This window comes from Apodemus sylvaticus, chromosome 12 (genome assembly GCF_947179515.1).
Source record: "Apodemus sylvaticus chromosome 12, mApoSyl1.1, whole genome shotgun sequence".
In the NCBI taxonomy this organism is placed as follows: Eukaryota; Metazoa; Chordata; class Mammalia; order Rodentia; family Muridae; genus Apodemus; species Apodemus sylvaticus.
Genome location: NC_067483.1, coordinates 85,175,050 through 85,185,035, shown reverse-complemented (window position 1 = coordinate 85,185,035; position 9,986 = coordinate 85,175,050). Strand labels below are relative to the sequence as shown.

At 43.5% G+C, this 9,986-nt stretch overlaps 1 pseudogene; it reads right to left on the bottom strand.

Annotated features, from left to right (window-relative positions):
• Positions 1 to 8,551: 8,551 nt before the first annotated feature.
• Positions 8,552 to 9,331, bottom strand: LOC127697091 (60S ribosomal protein L7a-like; annotated as a pseudogene).
• Positions 9,332 to 9,986: the final 655 nt, after the last annotated feature.

The following is a 9,986-nucleotide window of genomic DNA, read 5'->3' as shown; positions in this document are numbered from 1 at the left end:
GAGAATGAAAGTCATAAATCAAGGTAGTTTTCAATTACTCTTGTGGAAACACCACATAGACAGGTTACTGAAATGTGAGGAGAGCTCTGTGATCTCCAAGGCTCTGTGATCATGGCTGTCCTAGACAGCTTCATAGAATTTTGGAACTTCATTTCACAGGGGAGAATGAAGCAGCATTGATAGCATTCAGTAAGGGTACAGCTGTGCCCGGCTGGACACTCCTTAGGCTGCTACATTTTAGATAATGTAATTGAGAACTGTTTTCTAGGAAGATCAGCCTGTACAAACCTTCACGGTGAAAGTTGACTCTAATCTGATAACTCACATGCTAAAGACAGAGTCAGCCAAGGGAACAGAGGCTCTGTAAGAGCTAAGGCTAACCTGTAAGAGCTAAGGCTAACCTGCAAGCCACACTTACTAAGGACAGATATTTCCTGAGATGCCAGAAGCTGTTGTTCATATAACAAGTAACATGTTTCTGCTCCTCTAACCAAGTTTGATCCACCCAACTGCACCAGATGTGCTCAATCCCATGTCGGCAGGAGATATGCAGGCAGGAAGTACATCAGAATATAAGCTTACCCCTGATTGGATGAAGGTGGGAAGTGCCATAGCCTTGTCGGGGGTGGGGGCGGGGCTCGCCTTTGTGAGCACCTGACTGACCTAAATTTGGGGCTATTCATTGGGAATCCCGGATATGGACCTGGCCAGTGTCCATCTTGCTGGTGAGTATTAAATAAAGCTTGCTTTTATTTGATAATTGTGGAACTGGTCTTTCTCCTCAAGATTCTTGGTTTAACATGTGTAACTAGATGCGCCAAGTCTTGGTAGTTTATGAACAAGTTTATTTGTTGGGAAGTTTGAGATCAAGACTGAGGCGCAGGTGTCTAGAGAGGGTAGCTTTCTGATGGTGGTATCCTCTGGAAGTCGGGCACTTTGTCCTCACACGGCAGAAAGAAGAGGATAAAGAGGGACACATAATCCCAGAGCATGAAGCCCTCCTGACTCAGCCGCTTTCTGAAGGCCACACCTCCCTGCAGTGATCTCTAGGATTAAGTTAACTGGGCACACAGCAGGTACTCAGCTCTGCTGCTCCTCCCCCTTGCTCCCCCTCCCATCTCTTGCCCCCCCACTCCCTCTCCTCTGTCCCCCTCTCCCCCACCCCCTCTACTCTGCCCCTCTTTCCCCCCACCCCGGCGCCCCCCTTCTTGCGTTAAATGGGATGTGAGCACTGGAGATTTTCCCCCGTTTTCTGCTAGTGTGCAGAGCTATGGCTCCCGGTTGCTGTGGGTTTCCCAACAGAAAGATGATGGCAGCACAGAAGATAGAAGGCTGAAGTGGGGACCCAGGAGATCTAGGTGCACCCCATTGTTTTACAATAATGGACGTTATTTTATTAAAAAATAGGTTTACTTATTTATTGGTTTATTGTGTTTGCACATGTGGAGGTCGAAGGGCAATTTTCAGGAGTCAGTTTTTTAGGGTTAGGTTTAGGGTGTGACCTACCACATGACAACCTCAGGCTGCCCGGCTGGCAAATACCTTTACCTGCTGAGCCATTTCCCTAGCCTCGGAGGTGTTTTTCCACGCCTCCATTACTTCAATCTCATTTGAGTTTTATTTCCCAGTTGTTAAATTGAACTCTCCCATTTAGTTACATGATCATGGCTTGTTGGGGGAACAATTATGAACGAAATGAGGACTTGTCCTTGGGAGTTACCACTGTAGACTTTGTGATGAGCTTTACCCAGCTGACCTTACCTGGAATGGGTCCAGGGACCAGTATATGTTCTGCCAGGCTGAATTCATGCCAGTTGACTGACTTTGTCTTTTTCCTCCCATGAGTTAATACCTGTTCGAGAGGACGCTGTATAGAGGTCAGAGGACAACCCTAGGGAATGGTCGCCCTCTTCACTGTGTGGGTTCTGGGCATTGAACTCAGGTCCTCCACCTTGACAGCAAGCACCTTTACCTGTTGAGCCATCTCTGCCCCAGTTCAGGTTCCCTCCTGGCGCCTCTCCATCTCATTTATACCCAGGAAAAGCCACCTGCATGACCCCAGGAGTTGAAAGTGAGTCATAGGCCTTTTCTCTCCCTCAGAGCCACAGACATAGGCCAGATTAGACCAGATTAGAGGCAAACAAAGCCAGGTTTATTAGCTCTCCATAGGCTCTCACAAGTGGAGGTCAGTGACGTCACAAGCCTAGATTCACAAGCAAGTAAAGTCACAAGGTCTTGGACTCCGAGTGAACTAAGAGCTGGGATTGTGCCCATATGAGGTAAAAAAAGATGAGCCCCTGAGCAGGCACTGGTGGATGGGTTGCCGGAATCACAGAGAGGGAGAGATCATGTTTTAGCCTGGAGTCTTCTGAGGTTGGGGTTGGTGGGGAGGAGGGCACAAGGCTTTCCTAGCTTGTGAGGGAATGCACAGGGGCTCCAGTCTTACAGCGAAGGGCTAGTTCCTTGGCTGATTCCCTCAGAAACAGTAAGTTAGAGAGATAGGACAGTTACAGGCACTGTACAGCTGTGCGTGCACGCTTAGGGAAAGGAACTACTAAGAAGCCATGACTAATGGTTGATTGTGAGTAAGATCTTCATAGATCTTAGGGGAAATTTTAATTTTCTATATAGTTCTTGATGAGAATTTTTTTAAACTTATTTTGACCCAAATGAAAGTTATAGTTTTATAAGAAATAAAACTGTAGAGATGTAGCCATGCAGTGGTGGCACACGCCTTTAATCCCAGCACTTGGGAGGCAGAGGCAGGTGGATTTCTGAGTTTGAGGCCAGCCTGGTCTACAGAGTTCTAGGACAGCCAGGGCTGTCAGAGAAACTTGAAAAACCAAAACCAAACCAAAACAAAACAAAACAAAAACTGTAGAGATGTAAACACACAATAATTAAACATGGCAGAAAGGAAATATGTATGTAGTCTTAAGAGGTCTATATTTTCTTTTATTTAAGTTTGTGTCTGAGTGAGGGTTTATGTAGCTGTCCAGCAGCCATGGATGAACTGGGTACCTGAAAGGGAGCCTGGAAATAAAAAAGGACAGGGGTGAGAGAAGGATGAAGCCAAGACAAAAGTTTCAAGGCTCAAAGTTTAATTTTCAGCACTGTGTTCAGCAGTCAACTCCTCAAAGCTCCTGTAGGAAATCTCAAATACAGCAAGGCTGAACTCCAGCTAGGACCACTCCAGCTAGGTTGTAAAACCTTCATGGGTTTGTTTAGCCTACTTGAGGCTGGGGGAAGGGCACAGGTTTACACACACGTGTATGCATGGGTGCCCATGGAGGCCACAGCAGGGTGCCACATTCCTTGGGGCTGAGATTGCAGGGTTTTGTGAACTGGCTGCTGTGGGTCTTGGGATCTGAACTCTGGTCATCATGACAAAGCAATAACCTAAGACTGAGACTTGTCTCCAGCCCAAGATGTTTACATTTTATGGAAAATAATACATATTAATTGCAAGAAAATATAAAAAGTTAAGGATATTTATCATTGCTATGTATCTCATTTATTATCAATCATCTATCTATTATCTATTATTATCAAACATCTAAGTACCTTCTTATCATCTGTTTCTATGTGTCTATTATGTATGTATGTATTTATGTATATATGCATGTATGTATGTATGTATGTATGTATCTATCTATCTATCTATCTATCTATCTATCATCTATCTGTGGTGGTTTAAATATGCTTGGCCCAGGGAGTAATACTATTATAAGGTATAGCCTTCTTGGAGTGGGTGTGGCCTTGTTGGAAGAAGTATATCACTGTGGGTGGGCTTTGAGACTCTCCTGCTCGCTGCTGGGGAGCTAGTCTTCTTCTGTCTGCCTTTAGATGAAGGTATAGAATCTCTTAGCTCCTTCAGGGCCATGCATGCCCAGGCTTCCCACCATGGTGACTGAACTGAACCTTAGAACCTCAAAGCCAGCCCCAATGAAATGTTGTCCTTTATAAGAGCTCCCTTGATCATGGCATCTCTTCACAGCAATAAAGCCTGAAGACATGATCTGTCTACCCACCTATACAAATTCCTAGGGTAGCCACTAAAACCTGAAGTGAGTAATTATACCTCAAGTCTGATGCAGAAAATCAAACCATGAGTGATGACCTCCCCTTGCTTTACTTTCAGTCACAATAAACCAAGCTCTAAAAAAAATACCAAATAGAAAGTTCCAGAAATAACCCAAAAGTTTAAATACCATACTGCCCTGTTCTGAGTCCCATGATGAAGTCTCTTCCCACAAGGCTCTGTCCTACTTGGGTCTTGAGGAATCCCTTTGTCCTAGTGGCTGAGCTGTGCACTCAATGTGCACCATTAGTCATTTGGACATTAGTTACCAGACCCCGTGCTTGTGCTCAGGTAAGCTTTATTTTATGTCCTAATGGCCACCAGGCACAAAATAGTGACACCAGAAATTTAGATAAGTCAAGAGGTAGCAGTAAGTATCTTTAAGTGAAAAGGCAAAAGTTCTTCACTTAACACAAAAACTGTTAAAAATGTATATTATGTACTGGAGAGAAGCTCAGTAGTTAAGAGTTCTTGCTCACAACCACCTGAACTACAGTTCCAGGGGATTCGGTGCTCTTTTCTGACCTCTAAGGACACTCACACAAACTTGTGTACACACACACACACACACACACACACACACACACACACACACACACGATCTTTCAAAAGTACATTAAAATAGCTAAAATCTGATAAGAATCAATCTTCTTCAGTTATGAAGTTAATGAGGAAGAGTGACAACCTGTACTGTCTTTGCTGTCACACCTCAAACTGCACATTGTAGCCATAGGGACTGGACCAAGCTTTGTCAAGATGGGAAAAGCACTAGGTTTCATGGGTCAGTACTCTGTGAGGTTTTCAGCATTCACTAGTGGTCTGGAATGTTCCCAACCAATGAGGTTGATAAAGGTAGATTCTCTCCAAAAGTGGGCAAAATGCGTGAAGGAGGAACAAAGAAAACACACACACACACACACACACACACACACACGTCAAATATAAATGGATTAGATCAACACTAGTGAAAAGGCAGAGATTATGAGAGACTAGTGAAAACCACCATTGTCTTTTCTTATTCTTAGATATCGATCATTTCTTTTTTTTTAATTATTTTATGTATGACTATACCATAGCTGTCTTCAGACACACCAGAAGAGGGCATTAGATCCCATTACAGATGATTGTGAGCTACCTTGTGGTTTCTGGGAATTGAACTTAGGACTTCTGAAAGAGAAGTCAGTGCTCTTAACTGCTGAGCCATCTTTCCAGCCTGATACAGATCATTTCTGTGGTCACCAAAATGTGTGTGGATTTTTTTTTCCTACCAGCAATCATGTTTTGAGGGGAATTCTTCAGTGAATACTAGCTCAATACCTTGTGATTCATATTAGTTCTAACACTACCAGAGTTAGTATCAGACCCTGAAGGGTGAGCAATTCAGTCCCATGAGACTCTGCTACTTCAGGCAGCATTTACACTTAGGAGGCTTTCACTGTGAAAATAAAAGAAAATTTACAATGGGAATAACATTGAAAGAGCTTTTCCAATGGGGCCTGGAAGCCATTAGGTCCATTTTATGCAAGACTCCAGTTGGTTCCTAGGAATGAGAACTTGTATTACCTCTAGCTTTTGACTGCAGGCAACTGCGATCTGCAGGGTTGACATGTCTAGGTTAGCATGCACAGAGCAGTGTCCTCAGATCCCTGTTATCGACACTTCCATCTGCATTATATTTTCTGATATTCACAGGGTCCTTCTCAACATTCAGCAGACCTTCTAAGTCCCATTCTTCCTGCCTACTTTGGGAAACTGGCTCTTTGAAGCATTCCATGATCCTGAATCTTATAAGTTGCAATTGCTAAGACCCACCATCTCTAGTAAAGCCTTTTTACTTCGGCAGTTTCTGACTTTGGGTTGACTGATATCACCTACATTTCTGGTCAGCTAGCTGCAGATTAGGGTTTACCAACTCCTCCTCTGGTTTCCTTAATTTGCTAGCTCAGCTCATAGAATTTGGGAAACCATATGCACATGCATTGATTTATTATGAAGGATTTTAAAAAATGTACAGATAAATAATCGGATGGAAGGGCAATGTGTGCGGGAAGGCATGCAGAGCTTCCATCCCCTTTCCACCAGTCCACCCTCCAGGTACCAATGGATTCAGCTGTGTAGATGCTCTCGATGCCTGACACTTTTCAACGTGTATGGAAGTTTTACTACATAGGCACAGATGATCATATCATTGACTTTTGGTGATTTTAGCCTGAGCCTTTCTCCTTACTTGACAAGTTATATAATGGGAAATGTGAGTCTGAAGCCAGGGCTCCAATTATGATTGATTCCCCCAGACAACCAGCTACCACCTATTCCTAAGAGTTCCTAGCTATCAGTTAACTCACTAGCATACAGAGACACCAATGAGAGATTCCAAAGGTGGCTCAGTGGTTAAGAGCACCGACTGCTTTCCAGAGGTCCTGAGTTCAAATCCCAGCAATTACATGGTGGCTCGCAACCATCTGTAATGAGATCAGATGCCCTCTTCTGGTGCAGCTACAGTGTACTTACATATAGTAAATAAATAAATAGTTAAAAAAAGAGAGATTCCAAGGGCTTTAGGCATCATGGACTGTATTACTTTTCTTGTTATGATGAAACACCCGACACACACAGATATAAGGAAGAAGAGGTTTGATTTGGTCATAGTTTGGGGGTACAGTTTATCATGGTGGGGAAGAAGTGGATGGTGAGAGGCACCTAGTCACATTGCATTCATAGTCAAGAACAGAGAGAGAGGAATGTCGCACACCCTAGTCTATGGGATAGTACCTCCTGCACTGAGGGTGGATCCCAGACCTGCTCAGAGTTGAGTTCTATGATTATTCCAAATCTTGACAAGTTAATAATGAAGACTAAGTATCACAAGAGGTAAGAAACAAAGATAAAATATCTGTTTCACGATAACACAAGAAAACACAACTCTGAGCTCTTTACAGACTTCCCTAAACTATAAATACACAAAGAGAAATGCAAGAGCCTATAAACATATAAAACATACCAACAGCATAGGAGGTTAAAATAGCCGTATAAATATCAGATAAAATAGGTTAAAAAACTGAATATGTTATCAATAATAATGATAAAAGGGTTAATAAATTGGGAAAGATGTATTTGTGTATGCTTTGAGTAAGAACATTTCAAACAGGAAGCAAAAATTACCAGTTTGAAAGAGATACTGAAACAATGCTGAAATGGCTGCTGAAAGTTTCAATATCCATCTCTTGGTTGTTGATAAACTGTCATAACCATCAGCAAGGACTCAGAAACTCAAACACTGTCATCTACCCAATTACTATAAACAGACACAACACCATGCCTAACAAAGACAGGATAAATCCAGGAGCTAGCGATGCACTTAGCAAGATAGTCCAGGTTCTAGCTGTGTTAGGCTGCATTTGGTTACTGTGATAAAGAGTTCAGTGAGTGGTTCAATAGCTTCCCTGCTGGGGGCTCAGAGCACGGTGGAAGGGCAGCAGAGGTGTATACACAGAAAGTGACCAGGACCGGGAGAGAGATCTCTCTCGAGGATCGCTTGAGCCCAGGAGTTGGAGGTAAGCCTGGGCAGCACAGCTAGGTCCTTTTACAAAAGCAGAATTACAAAAATAAAATTGAAAAGTTTGAAGTGGAAAGAAGAAAGGAACAAAAGAAAGGGCCTTCTTCCGCCTATGAATGTATGTTTTCAAACACCCTTGTAGTGCTAGGAAACCGGTCTGTCTTACATATACCAAGCCTCTGCCATCAAGCTACAGCTCAGCCCTGCCATTTATCTAAAATCAAATCTCATTTACTGAACTTCCTAGCCAATGCAATCAAATAAGAAAAAGAAATGAGCCGGGCGGTGGTGGTGCACACCTTTAATCCCAGCATTTGGAAGGCAGAGGCAGGCAGATTTCTGAGTTCGAGGCCAGCCTGGTCTACAGAGTGAGTTCCAGTACAGCCAGGGCTACACAGAGAAACCCTGTCTCGAAAAACAAACAAACAAACAAAAAAACCAAACAAATAAAATTAAAAAAAAGAAAGAAAAAGAAATGGAAGACGAACACATTCAACAAACAGAAATAAACAGCTACTAAAATAATACAGCAATTTCTTGGAAAGGCAGACACAGGCTACCTGCAGCTCCTTTCTTTGGTATTTATTTAAGAGAAATAGGAAAGTATGCCCACAGAAAGATAAGCACACGAATATTTATGATAACATTAATTGAACAATCCTAAACTGCAAGCAACCCAAAGACTATGAATTCAAGAAGAAATGAAAATTGAAGTAAATTATAGTATAGACTACAGCTTAGCAATGAAATGTAACACAGTATTAACACACATGAAGACAGAGATGAACTTCAAGGTATTAAGCTGACCGAAAGAGGTCAAACACCGAAGACAAGACTATACACTTTTTTTTTTTTGGAAGGTAATTTTGTAATTATGTTTATGTACAGAAAACGTAGTGTACATTTAACCCAGGTTAGTGGCGGAGTTCTTTAGCCTTTGCCTTTTCCAGCTTGGCAATGCGAGCCACAGACTTAGGACCCAGGACGTTGCCTCCCCAGTGGTGGCGGATCTCATCATATCTGTCATTATAATTGGTCCTAATAGCTTCCTCTAGCTTAGCCAGAGCACCTTGTCTTCTGAGTTAACTTGTGTGAAGGCAACAGTGGTGTGTGTCTTCCTGCGGACCAGGCGCCCCAGCCTGGCCTTTCCCTTGATGCTGCAGTAGGGTACCCCCATCTTTCGACACAGGGCAGGCAGGAAAACCATCAGCTCAATGGGGTCTACACCATGGGCAATCACCACCAGCTGAGCCTTCTTGTTCTCCACCAAGGTGGTGACTGTGTTGACTCCTGCTCCGAGGATGGGGATCTCTTAGTTGGGACGTCCCCTTTGCCAGCAGTTTTCTTCTCAGCACGGGCCAGGAGCCTTTGATGCTTCTCTTGCTTTGTCCCTGGCCTGTACTTGTGGGCAAGCTTAAGCAGCTGGGTAGCTGTTTGCCTGTCCAGGGCCTGGGTGAACTGGTTAATGGCGGGAGGTGCTTTGAGTCCCTTATAGAGGATGGTTCTTTGCCACTGCAGCCTGATATAATGGGGCTATTTGATGAAGCACGTTAGATCTCTTTTGGGCTGGATGTCCTGCCCAATGTCAAAGTTCTTAGGCCTTTTCTCAAGCAAAGGATTAACCACTTTCTTTGCCTCCTTGGCGCCGGGGACCGGGGCACCTTCTACCCCTTGGCCTTCTTTCCTTTGGGCATTTTGCTCTGCTGGTAGAGAGAGAAGAGTACACACTTTATGAATTTCCTGTACTAATAAGAAAGTTTGGGCCTGGAGAGATGGCTCAAATGGCGCACACCTTTGATCCCAGCACTTGGGAGGCAGAGGCAGGCGGATTTCTGAGTTTGAGGCCAGCCTGGTCTACAGAATGAGTTCCAGGACAGCCAGGGCTACACAGAGAACCCTGTCTCAAAAAAAAAAAAAAAAAAACAACCAAAAACAAACAAAACAAGAGCACTGAATGCTCTTCCAGAGGTCCTGAGTTCAATTCCCAGCAACCATATGGTAGTTCACAACCATCCGTAATAAGATCTGCCGCTTCTTCTGGTGTGTCTAAAGACAGCTACAGTGTACTTACATATAATAATAAATAAATCTTTGGGCTGGAGCGAGCAGGGCCTCAATGAGCAGAGGTCCTGAGTTCAATTCTCAGCAACGGCAATGATGGCTCACAACCATCTGTACAGCTACAGTTTGCTCATATACATAAAATAAATCAATAAACCTTTTTAAAAAATAAGAAAGTTCATCACTGGTCTGGAAAAGGGATTATCCATGAAAGAGGTCCCAGGAAGCGCTGATAGGCGTCCACTGTGTTGTGAATAGTGGTGGTGACTGCACGTTTGCTCACATTGG